Below are 20,103 nucleotides of genomic sequence, written 5' to 3'. Positions count from 1 at the left end.
CACTGTCCATGGTCAAGTTCTCTCTGGGCAGCAGTTTCCCAGGTTTTAATTGTATTTTTTTTTTTTTTTTTTTTTGCGGTATGTGGGCCTCTCATTGTTGTGGCCTCTCCCGTTGCGAAGCACAGGCTCCGGACGCGCAGGCTCAGCAGCCATAGCTCACGGGCCCAGCTGCTCCGCGGCATGTGGGATCTTCCCAGACCGGGGCACGAACCCGTGTCCCCTGCATCGGCAGGCGGACTCTCAACCACTGCGCCACCAGGGAAGCCCCTAACTGTATTATTAAACATAATTTTAAAAAGAGAGCCTCACACAAACCAGTGAAAAATGTGTCATGAACCAAGGATTATGCTCAATCCTGTTCTGTGTTCTAAAAGGAGAGAGACTTCATGTTCAGCACATTAGATTGTTCACCAATGGGGAAGAGGGTTTGGGGAGGAGAGAGGAAAGAGATAAAAAAGAATTTGTGGCCCAAGCAGGCAATCATGCACAGCCATCAGAATAAGCCCTGTACGCTGGTGATGATAATGGGCCACAAACCCAGAAATACAAATCAACTCCACCTTGTACCTCTGTATTTTAGTTTTTATTCCTTGATTCAAATGAGGTTGAACTTTTAATACACTGAGTGTATTATTTTGTATGTATGTCTTCTGTGCATGATTTATTGTTTTAATGGGTGGGATTCTCATTTTATAAGAGGTTTTATATAGTAAGGATTTTAGCTTTTTACATATATATTGCAAACATTTTCCCCAGTCCTTTCCTTTCCAGTAGAAGTTTTGTCTTTTTTTTTCCAGGTAGAATTTTGAAAGAAATGTTGACTCAGGTCCTCAGCTGACCCTTCTAGTATCCATGACACTGTGACACTGTGATGGAAATATGCAATTCTGCTGAGGCAGAACCTCTCTCAGGAGAGCCCTGGAGTCCTCCTACTCCTTGAGCCTCTGTCCCACCCTTGGGCTTCTGTCAACTGGCTTCTGAGCCAGATGTTGGGGAAACACAGATATCCTATCCCCACCCCAAGACCTCAGCTTGGGAGGCTTTAACTAGGGCTGGCCTCTGCTCCTGACTGGCCTGGAGAACTTGGCCCTGTGCCTTCCTTTCTCCGTCCTTCACTCCCCTCCTGTGCATCGGGGCTCTCCTGTCCCTGAGCCCCTCTTTCCTGGGCACCAGTATAGGCACCCCCCCACCCCCAGCACATGGCTGGTTTGGGAGTCCATGAGCTGCTGGCGTTGGGGGGAGGGAGTGCCCTTCTGCACTTGGGCCTGATGAGGGCTTATTAGTCAGGAGTTACCACTAATTAAATACCAGCTCTTCTGGTCTGTTAGCACTGACCTTGATCCTGACCTAGCTTCTGAAAGTCTCTGACTTTTGCTTTAACAAACAACCAAGTCTGATAATTGCTTTGATCAAAGCCAGAAGTCAGGGTCAGCAGGCCCCAGGCTGGACCAGGGCACCTTTACAAGGCTCCCTTCACCTGGAACACTCCGTTCTTTTCCCTCTCGGGGCCTCTGGCCTCCTGATCGTTCACCTTGGGAATCTTTCCACATTCTCCGGACCTCTGGGGCCACCAGCCCCTCCCATCACTTTCATCAATAATAACAACAACGATGACAACAGCAACCAGCATGTGTCATATGCACATGACAGTTGGCCAGGCACTTTCATATCAACTCTGGTAGTCCTGGAAGGCAAACCACAAAGGAACTGTCAGCCCCACTTAACCCAGGAGCAAAGTAACTTCTCCACAATCACGCAGGAAGTCACTGGCTGAGCGCATCTGAGCCCCAGGTCTTCAGACTCAGAAACAGTGCCTTGTCCCTGGTCCCATCTCATTCTCGGCCTCTGTTCTGCCCTGTCTGGCACTTATCAAAAGGGGCCACCTGAGAGAGGTGTGATTTGAGCTCAGGAGGTCTTGCTTGCCCAGGTTTCGCCCTCATTGGCTGGTCCAGCCTTGGTAGATTCCACCATTAATGCCCCCAAGGCTTTATGGAGCCTCCTTGGGAAACGTAGTCTCCCTACAGGTGAACAGAGTAGCCTCCCAAAAATATCCATATCCTAATCCCTGAAGCCTGTGGCTATGTTACCTTACATATCAAAAGGGACTTGACAGAAGTAATTAAGGATCCTGAGCTAGGGAGAGTACCCTGGATTATCCCGGTGGGGCCACTGTACTCACAAGGTCCTTTATAAGGAAGGCAGGAGTATCCGAATCAGAGAAGGAAATGTGACGATGGAAACAGAGGTCAGAGGGATGCGGTTACAAGACAATGGATGCAGGCAGCCTCTAAAGGCTAGAAGAGGCAGGGAACTAATCCTCCCCTGAGCCTCCGGAAGGAATGCAGCTGGGCTGACCCATTTTAGACTTTTTTTTTTTTTGTGTGGTACGCGGGCCTCTCACTGTTGTGGCCTCTCCCGTTGCGGAGCCCAGGCTCCGGACGCGCAGGCTCAGCGGCCATGGCTCACGAGCCCAGCCGCTCCGCGGCACGTGGGATCTTCCCAGACCGGGGCACGAACCCGTGTCCCCTGCCTCGGCAGGCGGACTCTCAACCACTGCGCCACCAGGGAAGCCCCATTTTAGACTTTTGATCTCTCGAATTTTAAGATAATAAATTTGTGTTGCCTTAAGCCACTGAATTTGTGGTAATTTGACACAGTGGCAATAGGGTCACTTCCTGTGACCCTTTGTGCCCTCCACATCTCACACTGAGGGAGTGAGAGTGCATGGTGTCCACCTCCTCCAACTTACAGGTGGGGAAACAGAGACTCAAAGAAAGGGAACTACTTGTGCAAAGCATACAGTGAGTCATCTCTGTACGGCTGCACTGAGCCACAAACCCCATGTTTGACTGCCCTTCAGGTCTCTGTTATCCCACCCCTAACAGTCCATCTAGCCCTGTTCTGTTTTCCCTTTTTTTGTTTTTTCACTTTTCCTTATTACCAGAATTCATTTATTTGGCTTACCCAGAAACACCTTGAGAGGAATGAATTGCAGTGTCAGTTATTCACATCTTAGCAGATAGTAAGGCAACCCTGAATGAAGCTCTGTAGTAGAACCTCTGGGGAATCCAGAGAACTAGATAGAGAGGAGGCTGAAAGGAGCAGGGACAGCAAGGGCAAGGTCAGCTGAGCTTCCCGTACAATGAAGCCAAGGGCACAAGGGCAAACTACAGCTTGTCTCTGGGGCAGTAACATCAACCTGAGGCTGCTGGCCTGGGCTGGCTCCAGCTTTAACTTAGCAAGAATCTGGCTGGAGGTTAATGTCTTCTCCTGAGGATCCAGGCCTCCCCTCCCCAGGCCTCTCAGAGAAGTCAAAGTTGAGGCAATAAGAGAGAGGATACTGCTATGTCCATCTAGACAGGAAGGTAGCTATGTTAGTTGAGCTCCTTCTCATTTAATCTTCACCATAGTTCTGATAAGCAGGACCATTATGATCCCCATTTTCCAGATGAGGAAACTGAGGCTTGGAGAGGTGAAGCCCAATTGCCCACAGCTTAAGATCAGCAAATGATGGGCCCAGCATTGGATGGCCCTAACAATACAAGGTAGAACTGTAACAGAGACGAACAAACCTGACTCCACATTGGCTCTGTTGCCTGGGCTTAGCCATGCAGGCTCTGCACCTTTGTCTCATCCAACAGTAAAAGAATGACGCTTACAGCCTGAAATATACATAATAACCCTTTCTCAAGACTCTGCCTCCCAAGCTTGACCATTAAAGGCATTAATACTTTTCATTCATATAGAGATAAAAATCTGCAGAACAAAAAATAACATTTGTCTTGCTGAAGGTTTACGGGAACATCTGACCAGTCCCATGTGGTCAGCTGCAGGAACAAAGGATTATCACATCCCCACCGAGGTCTGGCTGGTACCGAGAGGTCTGCAACAACCAGCCACACCCCGCTTCCCTTTTAGTATAAAAGAAGCCTGAATTCTAATAACTCAGGTAAGATGATTCTTTGGGACACGGGTCCCCCATCTTCTCGGCCTGCTGGCTTTCTGAATAAAGTCTCTATTCCTTGCCCAACACCTCGTCCCCTGTCGTGCAGGGGAGCAGTACAAGCTTGGACTCAGTAACAGAACTGGCCCTTTTCCCCCAGCTCCCCTTTTCAACATGAACCAAACTTGAATTTGAAGGATGAGCCTCTGATAGTGGGACTTCTGGCCTCATCAATGGGTGGCAGAGAAGACTCAAAGTCAGCCATATGCTGAGGCTGTCTCGTACCGGCTGGCGAGAGCCAGTAATGCAACATCTGGGAGGCATTCAACAAGCAATCATGGAATTAACCAATTCCACATTCAGTGATAAATCAGTAGCCTGAAATTGATCATGGTGGGAATATTTACACCAAGGCAAATGATATAAACTGGAGCTTCCCTTCCCTCGCCCACTGTTGCTGAGAATCGGTTGTTAAACCTTTACCACATACCTCTGATCAGGACCCCATGGAGCATGACCAAACCTGCCTGTCTTGCTGTCACCCACCACCTTCCCTTTACACCTTTCACACCTACCCCATGGCTGCCCTCCTCCCCAGCCAAGAGGCCTTGAGGACAGGGTCACGTGTAGGTCCCCTCCTAGTTGACCACAGCACCCCCATGCTGAGTGTGCTGCCCACAGTGCAGCTGAGACCAGTGAATAAACAAGATCAAATGTGACCCTAAGAGGCCACACTGGCTTTTGTAACATAAAACAAAGAATAACATTTGAGATCACTTTCAGTGGACGATAATTTTGCTGGCTTCCTTGAAAAAAGATTTATATCCTTTAAAATGCAATCTCAATCCTCCCCTCCCAGGTTACCTGGGCCAGTGGCCTGGTGAACCCGCTGCCCCAACCCCCCGAGCACTCACAGAAGGTCACTCCTGGGCTTCCCTGGTGGCACAGTGGTTGAGAGTCCGCCTGCCGATGCAGGGGACGCGGGTTCGTGCCCCGGTCCGGGAAGATCCCACATGCCGCGGAGCGGCTGGGCCCGTGAGCCATGGCCGCTGAGCCTGCGCGTCCGGAGCCTGTGCTCCGCAGTGGGAGAGGCCACAACAGTGAGAGGCCCGCATGCCGCAAAAAAAAAAAAAAAAAAAAAGGTCACTCCTCCCCCTCAAATCCACCTCCCAGAAACAGAGTCACCTTTTGAGGATCACTTGCCTCCTCTGCTAGACTGGGGATTCCCAGGCATTGGAACTCCCCGACACAGGGCTGACATCTGAGAGGCATTCAGCAAATGACCACGCAATTAATCAGCACAGTCACCCTCTCCCTCCCTTCTTCTCTCGCCTCCTTTTTCCCTGGCCTGATTCTCTCTCTCCCACACTGGTGCCCTGCACACAGCTGAGCCAAGGCCCTCCTTCTGTGAGTTATTTCCTCAGCTTGGGCAAGCTCTGCCTCAGCAGTCTTGGGAGCCCGTGACCATGGAGTGTGACCGGCCCAGAGCCCCCACTGTTTCCACTTGAGCCGAGTTCAAGGCCACTTCCAGCTGTAGCAAGCCTCCCTGTGGCCACCCCCTGCTCCCTCCCTCAGAAGGCTCCTCTGACTGCTTTGGGAGGACTAGGGTGGAGACAGAGTCCCAAGGCCTGGACTCCAACCTGGCTCAGCTAGTGATGGGCCCCCCGCTCTGCCTATAATTCTAGCATTCCCATCCTGTATTCCCGGCCCAGCTGTGGCTGGAAAAGTTGAGGCAGGAGTTATAAAGTGACTGACACTCCGACCACAGTGTCGGGCTGTGGAAAGTGCTCTGTTGGGGCACAGGTGGCGGACCTGGTAACAGCATTGGGATCTCTCTTTTCTTCCTACTGGGTTTGGGAAAACACAAGATATTAAACTCTACTGTATGTATAACAATAACAACAACAATACCCACCACTTACATAGCACTTCCTATGGGCCAGGCTCTGTTCTCAGAACTTTACATGCATTAATTCATTTCATCTTTGCAATAACACTCTGAGGCGGATAGTTATTATCTCTATTTTACCTGTGAGGAAACTGAGTCATAGAAGGGCTAGGGAACATGCCCAAAGGCACATAGCTAGTAAGTAGCAGAGCTGGGATTTGAACCTAGGCCCAGAGTCTAGGCTAGCTCATTAAAAGATAGGGGTGAAGTTTGGGGACTAGAGATGGAAAGTGACAGGAGACCAGGCTGCCATTGCTCAGGATGCTTGAATGGAAGGCTGCTTGTGGGACTGATGGTATGTGAATAGAAAACAGGAAAAGGAACTGGGAGCCACACAAGGACAGGAGGAAAGAGGTCCAGGGCCATGGGAATGGCACGCAGGGAGAGAATTCAGGAATGACCAACTCAGGGGGGCAGAGGTGGGTCTCTGCTCCACTGCTCAGTTTGGGATGCTCTTGGGCTTAAACCTTCATGCAGCCCCAAGACAAAGTCAGGGCTTCCATCCTAAACCCTTGATTTCCACGAGGCTGTTTTTTCATCATAAAATAAACAATACTACAGCAAAGGATTTCGTGGGATTAAATGTGGTGCAGTTATTATAATGGCTAACACCATGGAGCCCTGACAGTGTGCTGGGTGCAGGGACAAGGAGCTTCACATATATTATTTAATCCTCATATTTACCTGATAGAAATTAAACATATCATTAGTCCCGTTTTGTAGCTGAGAACACTGAGGCACAGAGATTAGGGAACTGGCCCAAGAGCAAGTGAGTAGTAGACCAGGAACTAAAACCCAGAGTCCATTTCCTTTTTTCCACCATGCAGCATGGCTTAGTTCCCTGACCAGGAGTTAAAACCATGCCCTCAGCAGTGAAAGCGCAGAGTCTTAACCACTGGACCGCCAGAGAATTCCCCAGAGTCCATGCTCTTAAACACTAAATTACATTGCCTCTCAAAGAAAATAACAAGTGAGTTGTGGTCCCTCCCCCCGCCACTCCCCCACTTGCCCACCAAGCTTTATATGTGTTAAGGTACTTACTGCTCTCACAATGACCTTTTGAGACAAGCACTATTGTTATTCCCATTTTACAAGTGAGGAACTGAGGCTCAGAGAGGGGGAGTAATGTGCCCAAGGACACACAGCAAGTGTACTGCAGGATTAGAAATCAAGTCCCACCAGTCGGCTCTAGATCTGGAGCCTTGAACCACACACTGCGAGCTGCTGTGAGCCCTCGCAGACTCACAGGACCGACAGCTGCCCCCTGCACGGTCCCCCTTGGGAAGCATGGCATTTGGATTCCTTGTGATGATAAAACACAATGCAAACAATACAAACCAGTCCTGACATTTACATGAGGCTCTTTTATACCCTGGTCCTTGCAAGTCTTCCTGGCTTCCCTGTGAGGAGGGGAGCAGGTGTCCCCTCCCTGGTTTCACAGGAAGCTCAGGGCCTCACCACAAACCAGGCAGAGCTGACCCTAGAGCCCTGATCACTGAGTCCTGGACCACTGCACACACTCTCCCTCTTTACTTTTTTAACATGTATTTTTCCTGATTACAAAAGTAATACATGCTCAATGTAAAATGTGGAAATACAAGAAAAAAAATAGAAAAGAGGCTAAAAATCTCCCCATAATCCTCCCTCCCTCCAAAATAACCCTTGGGAACATATTGGTGTATCTTGCCTTTTTCATGCCCAGAGCCCCCATCTCCTGCACTAATCTTCCCTAGGTTTGTGGAGTCACAGAGCCTGGCTGGAAGAAAGTGGCCTTGTCCGGTCCCCACCAGGCAGGGGGCCCCTTGCAGCCTCCTGATAGACAGGCTGCCTCCTACTCCCTGGGATCCGTGAGGCCCACCCACTCCCCCACTCCCTGGGATCCCGCATTACTCCATGTTTCCTGGCTCTTACCAGGAAACAGATGTTTGTGACATTGATGAAATCATAAGAGCAACCCCTCCTCCCAAAGTTTGTTTCAATTAATAAAAACTAAGCAATTTTAGAGGCCGACTCTTCAAGGAGCTGCTGCTGAAGATTTTCACATCTTTCCTGAATTATTTTTGCCTTTTTTTGGGCCTCTCTCGTTGTTGCCCAAAATGTCGCTACTCGAGCGCCTCGCGTTTGCATTTCAGCATCAAAATGAAATACCCACTCCACCGCCACCACCCCCAGGGAGGGTGGTACACTCAGCATGGTGCAGCATGGAAGAATAGACTATAGATTGGTCCAGTTCTTAATGGCTGAGTAACCCTGGGCAAATTACTTAACCTCTCTGAGCCTTAGTTTTCTCACCTATAAAATGCTTCCTGGTGGCATTTTTATAATAATTAAATAAGTGCCTAGCACATAACTATTGGTTCCCCTCCAGACCCTAAAATGACACTTGGCTCAAGCTGGGATGAACAAGAGGGGATCCTGGGACTGTTTGGGGCAGATGGAGGGGCTGAGAACTTGGCAGGAGTTGGGGGTAAAAAGAGAGGATGGGGGGGTGCATAAGGAGAGAGTGTGGATGTGTGCTGGGAACCTCGGCCCTGGGAGGGGGACCCTTAAAGGCCATCTCATCTGTCCCCATCACAGTACAGCCCAGAGAGGAAAGGGAGTGCCTGAGGTCACCCAGCCATGTAGGTACCAACTCGCAGGGATTTCCAGAATCCACGAAGCAGATTCTCAGAGCCGGAATCAAGGGGGCAAGGGGCCAGCAGACCACCTTACTCCCCAGCTGCTGGGGCAACTGCTCCAACAGCTGCCCTAGAGACAGAGCTCCACACTCACCCCGCTTAGCACCTGCCTCTCCCCACACTGTCCACACTCCCCAGGCCACTAGATCAAGTCTCAACCTGTGGCCCCTGCGTAGGGCCCACCCCATTCCGAGAGTTTCAGAAACCTACCAGAGCCAGCACCACTTGCCTAGGGATGTCCACCTCGCACCCAGGAGGAGAGCAGTAGCGCCTGGGTCCTTCTTCCTCAGGGAAGTGCAGAGGGAATGATTCTTCATAAGCTCTTCCCCTCCCTGGACAGCTTCCTGCACACATCCTGCCTTCCGGCTGGAACAAAGTACCTCTTTGCACCTGCCGCAGACCCACCTCGGCTGCACAGCCACAAGCTGTTTCCCTCACTGAATATGAGTCAAGCTCAAATGACTGCCCCCATGAAAGAACATCTCCCCCAAAGATAGACTAATTACTTTGGAAAACACGTGTCCCCAACCACACTTCTCTGGAACGATTCCCCTGCAGCTGGGCCAAGGACATGAACTGCCTCAGTCCAGACTTCCAGGCTTTCGCTTACCCTGTCCCCTATCTAGGTGGCCTTCCCAGCCTCCAGCTTCATTGGTCCTGGATACCTCCCCAGCAGGATTCTACACACTCCCTCATTCACCCCCAACTCTCCTTCTCTGACCATAACTCCCTCCATGCAGTGCTGTGTCTGTTCCACCCACAGTGTCAGCGATATTCTCATCTCCTAGACTTTCTAGACCATATTCCCTCTTTCCCTTTCCCTCCTCCCCCTGCCACTCCCATCATGGCATGAATCTCCGCATAGCTAGCTGTCTGTTCACTTGTCTGCTCCCCTACTGGGTCACGAGCCCCCAGGGCAAGGACCATATCTGACCCACGAGCCTGAGTCCAGGGCCAGGCAAGAGCAGACTGAATGAACGAACATGTGTGCGACTCACTGCCTGCCATATGCTTGGCAGTATGAGGGTACCTCTCCGCTAGGATGGCACCTGTGGTCCGGGGTCAATGTCTCAGCCACCTTCACCTCCAGCCCCACTGCCAGCCTGACACACAGTAGTTGCTTGGTGAATGCTCGTTGCCCCTACCTGAATTGAGCAGTAATAGAATAATGTCAGGTGGTTACAGGCACTGGCAATGGGGTTACACAGAGCTGGGCTTGAATCTGGCTATGTACCTGCTGTGTGACCTAGAGATGGTGGCTTCACCTCTCTGAGCCGTGGTTTTCAGATCTTTTGGCGGTGTGGGGATGGTGCCTCCCTCAGACAGGCATGAGAACTGAATGTCCCTAGAGAGGTGGACAAAGGCAGACATTTGCCTTTCTCTGGCATCGACAGGCCACAGGAGGCCAAGCCCGTGATGGGTTCTCACTCCCACAGAGGGAAGCAGGGGACCTTCCTAGCGGGTGGGTCTCCAAGTCTCTCCAGGCCAAATGCTAGTTACCGATAGGGAGAATAAGGCCATAGAGTCCTGCTTCCATCTTGGGGAGCAACTAAGTTCTAGAACCTGGGCTCCTTCCTCATCCCCTTTAAAAATTTTTTTAATTTAAAAATAATTTTTAGACTTGCAAAAATTGTGCACAGAATTCCCGTTAACATCTTACAGAACCACAATACAATAATCTGAACCATGACACAATACAATTAACTAATCTGCAGACCTTATTCGAATGTCACCAACTGTCCCACTAATGTCCCTTCTCTGGTCCAGGATCTGAAACAGAACCCCACCCTGCATTTTGCTGTTGTGTCTCCTTGGTCTCTCCATTCTGACAGTTCCTCAGTCTTGCTTTATCTTTCATGACCTGACAGTTCTGAAGAGAACTGTAGAATGTCCCTATATTTTGGTCTGATGCTTCTTCATCATTAGACTGAGGCTATGCATTTTGGGTAGGAACATCAGAGAAGTGATGTGTCTCTCTCAGCGCATGATACCAGATGTACCTGATTTTAATATGGCTCATTACTGGCAATGTTAACTTTGATCACTTGGTAAGGTAGTGTCTGCCAGGTTTTTCCACCATGAAATTACTATTTATTCCTTTGTAATAAGCATCTTGTGGGGAGGTACTTTGAAACTATGCAAATATCCTGCTTCTTATCATACACTTACCACTAACTTTAGCATCTACCGGTGACGCTTTCTGACAACGATTATTACTGTGGTGTTTGCCAAATGGTCACTTTCTTTTTCCATCATTCTTTCTATATTTTTTAATTGGAATTTTACTGTAAGAAAGTTAGCCTTTCTTCCTATTTATTTATTGATATCAGTATAGACTCATGAGTATTAATTTTATTTCATTATTATCATTATTTCTTTTGCTGTTCAAACTGTCTCATTCTCTTTTGAAATATCTCAAACCATCTGCTTCCTGCTGGCTTGATCTCCCAGCCACAGCACATCAAACACTCCCTGGTGGGCAGGGCAGGTTATGGGGGCAGCTCAGAGTCTTTGCATGAGTGGTCAGGTTTCCCTGGAACCCACTGAGGCATCTTTCCAGCAAGAGCTGGGCCTTTTCCTGGAACACGCATGTTCCAGTCAGGGGAAGTCAGTCATGGTTCCAATGCCAGGGAGTTCCAGGAAGGGCTGGCCAGGTAGGCCCAGGTCCTTCCATTCCTCTCCAGTCTGTCTTCCTGCTCTCCACCCCAATCCTGACCCGGCCCATAGCTACATCGGCCAACCTCATGCCCTGAGCTTTTCGTTCTTGACTTCCCCTTCTCTGCTCTGCTGCAGTGACAGTTGCTGAGAAGCCCAGGTGGCAGACAGTTGGGCAACACTTACTCAAATTCATACAGAGGAACTGCTCTCCACCCAAGAGAGAGCTACCAGCTGTCTTCCACTGGCTCCAAGGGCAGCCAAAACAGTGACTGCTGTGCACTGCAGCAAGAGAAACTAGTCAGGGGGCAGCAGGACCTTCCCATGTGGGCTGCAGGGAGAGGGCTCTGAACTCATCTTCTCTGCTCTCTTTAAGATGTGCAAAGATTATCTTCCCTGGGAAGGGAGTAGACCCAGCCTCTGAAGCCACTCAGCCAGGATACACAGGCCTCTCCCACAGGACACAATGCCCTTAAACTACAGGGTAGTGACCTTAAAACCTTTACTATTCTGGCATACTCCTAACTCACAGGGCACATTTACTAATTACAGTGAAAAGCAGCATCACGTTTTCAAAACACCTGCTTCTCTCTTCAGCCAAGGACTGACTGTGAATCTGTCAAGCTTTTCCCTGTAGTCTGTCCTCCATAAGCCAGCTCCAGGCCTGTCTCCCCCCAGAAGCCTCCCCAAGTCTCTCCAGGCCTCCCTGATGCCCTGCTCTGAGCTTCCCGAGTCTGTAAGGGAATTATTATTCAGGGGCAAATCTGTCCATCATTCTGAAAATTCTCCAAGGTCAAGGGCCTTGTTCCTCTGCACACAGAGTATCCAGTGCTACCCACACAGAACAGGAGCTAGAGAGGCGGCCAGTTGATTTGCTGATGGAGCCCAGCCGGCACTTGACAAAGTGGCTTTTAGATGAAAGAGCCCCGGGTTGGCCCTGCCTCAGCCTCTGTCTCACTTGCTGTCTCTTTCTTTCTACTTCTCTGTATTCCTTGGGCAAAGTTCACCCCATTCTGGGCTGAGCCCACAAGAGGGTCAGTCTGGTCCATCTCCAGGGTCTTAAAGTTGGAATTCCTAAATCACAAACTTGCCCCACAGTTTAGAAGTTCTGTTAGCGCCTGTGTCTAGTCACTTTGATTAGACATCGTGTCAAAATCTCAGACCGTTTCTTCCTATTATTCTCCATTGACGGCACAGCAGGAAGGAAATGTTCATCTCACCTCTTCCATTACCTCTTTCTGCGCCGCCCCCGCCAGCTGGCCCCCTCCAGCCACCCCAGACATGTGTTGTCTCCCCTTTTGTACATCTGACCAGGGTCTTGAGCTCAGGGCCTTGGGAGGGGGCTGCTTTCAGCTAAGGTGGCAGGGGGTATTACCAGTCCCTTGCTGTGGTAAAAACATATCTGTTTGAAATCAACATATTTATTCATTTATCAAAATACCTTCAACCATATATTACATGAGCTAATGTAGTGGTTCTCCAGATGCCTTCTCTGTGGGTTAGGCCAAGCTGAGGTTATCACACCCATTTTGTAGACAGGATTGCCAAGGGTCAGAGAGGGAAAGTCACTTGCCCAGAAACTCCCAGTTGATAGGAGCCCCTGGACTTTCTGATTCCCATGCCAGTACTCTCTTGCCCATAACATATGAGAATATTCTGTTTAATTCTTTGCTCCTTCCTTCTCCCTTCCCTCCAACTCAGATCTAGTTAGCTATTCTAGGACAGAAATTATTTCTTACTCATCTGCGAATCCCTCACGGAAAAGCCCAGCCAGGGCTTGACATGCAGCAGACATGCAAGACAAGTGTACTGGGTGAACATATGCTTCAACATTGAAAACTCCTCAGAATTACTTACTTTTACCTAAGAATGCTCCCAGTGCTGCTTGGACACAAAGACTCTACTCCCTGGGGCTTCTCTGGAGAGCAGTTGTAGAGGGTTGGACCCGATGACATCCATACTCCATCAGTTGGCACACTCTGTTGTTGGCTCTGGGACTTTGCCCGTGAGGACATGACTGAAGCCAGGATGCCTGGCCAGCCCGAGGTCAGGGACGGCAAACAGCAGCAGTTTGCACGTACCCTCGGGTTCCAAGCAAAGGCGACATCGTGTAGGGCTTGGAAACTGGTGCTCACAACAGAGCCTGTAAGTAGGTGGGAGGCATGGACGAGCTGAGCAGCCAGCCTTCTGTGGCCAATTTTGTTTCTGTGGAATTATTTTCTTTTAAACACTTGTAAGGTCTTGGAAACTGAGGAAGCTGACTGTTAATCAACAGTTGAGAACTGAAAGGCTTGCCAACCACTCCTTCACCTTTTCACCCCATCTGCCCATCCAGGAGGCCCTCCCCACGTGTGTGTCCCAGGCCCAGGCAGCCTGACTCCTGCACTCCCACTCTCGGCCCCCAGCCAGTTGGCTGATTGCACCTTCCTTCCAAATCCAGATGTTTTCTCCTCACCACATATGTTTTATAGTCTTATTACGTTTTTTTTATTATGGCAATTTTCAAACATACACTTTGAGAAAGTTCCAGAATAGTATAAAATAATTCCCATCATCCAGCTTCAACGATTATCAACTAGTTGCTCAATCTTTTTACTTACACTCCCACCCACTTACCCCTTCCTGGGTTATTTTGAAGCAAATACCAGACATCATACCATGTAAGCTGTAACTATTTCAGTATGTGTCCTTAAAAAATAAGGACTTTGACCACTGTCACACCTTAAAAAGTTAACATTAATTCCTTAATATCAAATATCCAGTCACTGGTCTCATAAATTTTTCCCGTCACCATTTGTTTCTTTGATTCAGAATCCATATAAGGTCCACGCACCGTTAGTGGTTGATATATATTTTAAGTATTCTTAGATCTGTAGGTTCCCTCTCCACCTCTATCATTTTGCTTTTCCTTGCAACTTGGTTGCTCATCCTGTATGTAAAGTTCCCAGCATCTGGACTGTGCTGGTTGCATCTCACGGTGCTGTTTAACACGTTTCTCTGCTCTCTGTATTTCCTGTGAATTGGAAGTCGGAGGTTTGATCAGATTCAGGTTTGCAACTTCACAGGTGGTTCTGTTCTTCCCTCAGGAGGCAAGCACCGTGTGGTCCACTGCCTTTCTTGCGAGGTGAGCGGCACTGATGCTCAGTGCCCAGCCCCATTCATTCTTTAGCACTTGTATAATGGTGCTGGCGCACCTGTGACAACTTACAGTCTCCTCCTGCACTCCTATGCACCCCTGACCTTGTTCAAGCGTCTTCCTCCTGAATGGCTTCTTAGCTCCTGGCATTCCTTGGCCCTTGGCCACCAGACTCCTGTCAAGGACATATAGTATCACACAGAGCTGAGCATAATAAGCAGGGGACAGCACAAATTCCACCTGAAACATCCCAGGTAGGGGGATGTTCTTGGGGGAAGGGAGGCCGAGCTATCATCACAATGTGAACCCTGGCTCCTCCTACTAAAATAAGAAAATTCTCAGAGGGCGGACAGCAGAAGCAAGAAGAACCACAATCCTGCAGCCTGTGGAACAAAAACCACATTCACACACAGAAAGACAGACAAGATGAAAAGGCAGAGGGCTATGTACCAGATGAAGGAACAAGATAAAACCCCAGAAAAGCAACTAAATGAAGTGGAGACAGGCAACCTTCCAGAAAAAGAATTCAGAATGATAGTGAAGATGATCCAGGACTTTGGAAAAAGAATGGAGGCAAAGACTGAGAAGATGCAAGAAAGGTTTAACAAAGACCAAGAAGAATTAAACAACAAACAAACAGAGATGAACGATACAATAACTGAAATGAAAACTACACCAGAAGGAATCAATAGCAGAATAACTGAGGCAGAAGAACGGACAAGTGACCTGGAAGACAGAATGGTGGAATTCACTGCTGCAGATCAGAATAAAGAAAAAAGAATGAAAAGAAATGAAGACAGCCTAAGAGACCTCTGGGACAACATTAAACGCAACAACGTTCACATTATAGGGGTCCCAGAAGGAGAAGAGAGAGAGAAAGGAGCAGAGAAAATATATGAAGAGATTATAGTCGAAAACTTCCCTAACACGGGAAAGGAAATAGCCACCCAAGTCCAGGAAGCGCAGAGAGTCCCATAAGGGATAAACCCAAGGAGAAACATGCCAAGACACATAATAATCAAATTGGCAAAAATTAAAGACAAAGAAAAATTACTGAAAGCTGCGAGGGAAAAACGACAAATAACATACAAGGGAACTCACATAAGGTTAACAGCTGATTTCTCAGCAGAAACTCTACAAGCCAGAAGGGAGTGGCATGATAGTGCCACTTAAAGTGATGAAAGGGAAGAAACTACAACCAAAATTACTCTACCTGGCAAGGATCTAATTTAGATTCGATGGAGAAAGCAAAAGCTTTACAGACAAGCAAAAGCTAAGAGAATTCAGCACCACCACACCAGCTCTACAACAGATGCTAAAGGAACTTCTCTAAGTGGGAAACACAAGAGAAGAAAAGGACCTACAAAAACAAACCCAAAACAATTAAGAAAATGGTCACAGGAACATACATATTGATAATTACATTAAACGTCAATGGGTTAAATGCTCCAACCAAAAGACACAGGCTTGCTGAATGGGTACAAAAACAAGACCCCTATATATGCTGTCTACAAGAGACCCACTTCAGACCTAGGGACACATACAGACTGAAAGTGAGGGGATGGAAAAAGATATTCCATGGAAATGGAAATCAAAAGAAAGCTGGAGTAGCAACACTCATATCAGATAAAATAGACTTTAAAATAAAGAATGTTACAAGAGACAAGGAAGGACACTACATAATGATCAAGGGATCAATCCAAGAAGAAGATATAACCATTATAAATATATATGCACCCAACATAGGAGCACCTGAATAAATAAGGCAACTGCTAACAGCTATAAAAGAGGAAATCGACAGTAACACAATAATAGTGGGGGACTTCAACACCTCACTTACACCAATGGACAGATCATCCAAACAGAAAATTAATAAGTAAACACAAGCTTTAAATGGCACAACAGACCAGATAGATTTAATTGATATTTATAGGATATTCCATCCAAAACCAGCAGATTACACTTTCTTCTCAAGTGCGCACAGAACATTTTCCAGGATAGATCACATCTTGGGTCACAAATCAAGCCTCAGTAAATTTAAGAAAATGGAAATTATATCAAGCATGTTTTCTTACCAAAATGCTATGAGATTAGAAATCAATTACGGGGAAAAAACATAAAAAACACAAACACATGGAGGCTAAACAATACATTACTAAATAACCAAGAGATACTGAAGAAATCAAAGAGGAAATCAAAAAATACCTAGAGACAAATAACAATGAAAACACGACGATCCAAAACCTATGGGATGCAGCAAAAGCAATTCTAAGAGGGAAGTTTATAGCTATACAAGCCTACCTCAAGAAACAAGAAAAATCTCAAATAAACAATCTAACCTTACACCTAAAGGAACTAGAGAAAGAAGAACAAACAAAACCCAAAGTTAGCAGAAAAAAAGAAATCATAAAGATCAGATCAGAAATAAATGAAATAGAAACAAAGAAAACAATAGCAAAGATCAATAAAACCAAAAGCTGATTCTTTGAGAAGATAAACAAAATTGATAAACCATTAGCCAGACTCATCAATAAAAAGAGGGAGAGGACCCAAATCAATAAAATTAGAAATGAAAAACTAGAAGTTACAACAGACACCGCAGAAATACAAACCATCCTGAGAGACTACTACAAGCAACTCTATGCCAATAAAATGGACAACCCGGAGGAAATGGACAAAATTGTTAAAAGATATAACCTTCCAAGACTGAACCACGAAGAAATAGAAAATATGAACAGACCAATCACAAGTAATGAAATTGAAACAGTGATTAAAAGTCTTCCAACAAACAAAAATCCAGGACCAGATGGCTTCACAGCTGAATTCTATCAAACATTTAGAGAAGAACTAACACCCATCCTTCTCAAACTCTTCCCAAAAAATTGCAGAGGAAGGAACACTCCCAAACTCATCCTATGAGGCCAAAATCACCCTGATACCAAAACCAGACAAAGACTATGAAAAAAAGAAAATTACAGACCAATATCACTGATGAATATAGATGCAAAAATCCTCAACAAAATACTAGCAAACATAAACCAACAACACATTAAAAGGATCATACACCATGATCAAGTGGGATTTATCCCAGGGATGCAAGCATTCTTCAATATATGCAAATCAATCAATGTGATACACCATATTAACAAATTGAAGACTAAAAACCATATGAACATCTGAATAGATGCAGAAAAAGCTTTTGACAAAATTCAACACCCATTTATGATGAAAACCCTCCAGAAAGTAGGCATAGAGGGAACTTACCTCAACATGATAAAGGCCATATATGACAAACCCACAGCCAATGTCGTTCTCAATGGTGAAAACTAAAACCTTTTCCTCTAAGATCAGGAACAAGACAAGGATGTCCACTCTCACCACTATTGTTCAACATAATTTTGGAAATCCTAGCCATAGCAATCAGAGAAGAAAAAGAAATAAAAGGAATACAAATTGGAAAAGAAGAAGTAAAACTGTCACTGTTTGCAGATGACAGGATACTATATATAGAGAATCCTAAAGATGCCACTGGAAAACTACTAGAGCTAATCAATGAATTTGGTGAAGTAGCAGGATACAAAATTAATGTACAGAAATCTCTTGCATTCCTATACACTAATGATGAAAAATCTAAAAGAGAAATTAAGGAAACACTCCCATTTACCATTGCAACAAAAAGAATAAAATACCTAGGAATAAACCTACCCAGGGAGACAAAAGACCTGAATGCAGAAAATTATGACACTGATGAAAGAAATTAAAGATGATACCAACAGATGGAGAGATATACCATGTTCTTGGATTGGAAGAATCAATATTGTGAAAATGACTATACGACCCAAAGCAATCTACAAATTCAATGCAATCCCTATCAAATTACCAATGGCATTTTTTACAGAACTAGAACAAAAAGTCTTAAAATTTGTATGGAGACACAAAAGACCCCAAATAGCCAAAGCAGTCTTGAGGGGAAAAAACGGAGCTGGAGGAATCAGACTCCCTGACTTCAGACTATACTACAAAGCTACAGTAATCAAGGCGATATGGTACTGGCACAAAAACAGAAATATACATCAATGGAACAAGATAGAAAGTCCAGAGATAAACCCACACACCTATGGTCAACTAATCTATGAAAAAGGAGGCAAGGATATACAATGGAGAAAAGACAGTCTCTTCAATAAGTGGTGCTGGGGAAACTGCACAGCTACATGTAAAAGAATGAAATTAGAACACTCCCTAACACCATACACAAATATAAACTCAAACTGGATTAGAGACCTAAATGTAAGACCGGACACTATAAAACTCTTAGATGAAAACATAGGAAGAACACTCTTTGACATAAATCACAGCAAGATCCTTTTTGACCCACCTCCTAGAGTAATGGAAATAAAAACAAAAATAAACAAATGGGACCTAATGAAACTTCAAAGCTTTTGCACAGCAAAGGAAACCATAAACAAGACGAAAAGACAACCCTCCGAATGGGAGAAAATATTTGCAAACGAAACAACGGACAAAGGATTAATCTCCAAAGTATATAAACAGTTCATGCAGCTCAATATTAAAAAACAAAAAAACAAAAAAAACAACCCAATCCAAAAATGGGAAGAAGACTTAAATAGACATTTCTCCAAAGAAGACATACAAATGCCCAAGAAGCACATGAAAAGCTGCTAAACATCACTAATTATTAGAGAAATGCAAATCAAAATTACAATGAGGTATCACCTCACACCAGTTAGAATGGGCATCATCCGAAAATCTACAAACAAGAAATGCTGGAGAGGGTGTGGAGAAAAGGGTACCCTCCTGCACTGTTGGTGGGAATGTACATTGATACAGCCACTATGGAGAACAGTATGGAGGTTCCTTAAAAAACTAAAAATAGAACTACCATGTGACCCAGCAATCTCACTACTGGGAATATACCCAGAGAAAATCATAATTCAAACAAACAGGGCTTCCCTGGTGGCACAGTGGTTGAGAGTCCGCCTGCCGATGCAGGGGACACGGGTTCATGCCCCGGTCCAGGAAGATCCCACATGCCGTGGAGTGGCTGGGCCCATAAGCCACGGCCACTGAGCCTGTGCGCCCGGAGCCTGTGCTCCACAACGGGAGAGGCCACAACAGTGAGAGGCCTGCGTACCATAAAAAAAACAAAACAGGGCTTCCCTGGTGGCGCAGTGGTTGAGAGTCTGCCTGCCGATGCAGGGGACACGGGTTTGTGCCCTGGTCCGGGAAGATCCCACATGCCGCGGAGCGGCTGGGCCCGTGAGCCATGGCCCCTGAGACTGCGCGTCCGGAGCCTGTGCTCTGCAACGGGAGAGACCACAACAGTGAGAGGCCCGTGTACCGCAAAAAAACAACAACAACAACAACACATGCACCCCAATGTTCATTGTAGCACTATTTACAATAGCCAGGTCATGGAAGCAACCTTAAATGCCCATCGACAGAAGAATGGATAAAGAAGATGTGGTACATATACACGATGGAATATTACTCAGCCATAAAAAGGAACGAAATTGGGACATTTGTAGAGACATGGATGGATCTAGAGGCTGTCATACAGAGTGAAGTAAGTCAGAAAGAGAAAAACAAATATCATATATTAACGCATATATGTGGAACCTAGAAAAATGGTACAGATGAACCAGTTTGCAGGGCAGAAATTGAGACACAGATGTAGAGAACAAACGTATGGACATCAAGGGGGGAAAGCGGTGGGGGGTGGGGG

At 46.5% G+C, this 20,103-nt stretch overlaps 1 protein-coding gene across 4 annotated transcripts in view; it reads right to left on the bottom strand.

Moving 5' to 3' along the window:
• The window catches only part of ACKR2 (atypical chemokine receptor 2), a 53,963-nt gene that overhangs the window by 5,198 nt on the left and 28,662 nt on the right, over nt 1–20,103 (bottom strand). The window contains exon 1 of one of the 4 annotated variants that reach the window (XM_081245276.1): nt 13,082–13,309. The exons of 1 other annotated variant lie outside the window; for it this stretch is intronic. The gene's annotated coding sequence lies outside the window, so the exon portion shown is untranslated. Of the gene's footprint in view, nt 1–4,857; nt 5,112–13,081; nt 13,310–13,709; nt 14,536–20,103 lie in introns of those variants that run through there. 2 more of the 4 variants (XM_081245275.1, XR_014016785.1) reach the window with 2 other exon arrangements.

This window comes from Mesoplodon bidens (assembly GCF_964165515.1).
Source record: "Mesoplodon bidens genome assembly, chromosome: 10".
Lineage (NCBI taxonomy): Eukaryota > Metazoa > Chordata > Mammalia > Artiodactyla > Ziphiidae > Mesoplodon > Mesoplodon bidens.
The sequence above is the reverse complement of the archived record's forward strand: the minus strand, read 5'-3'. Positions and strand labels throughout refer to the sequence as shown.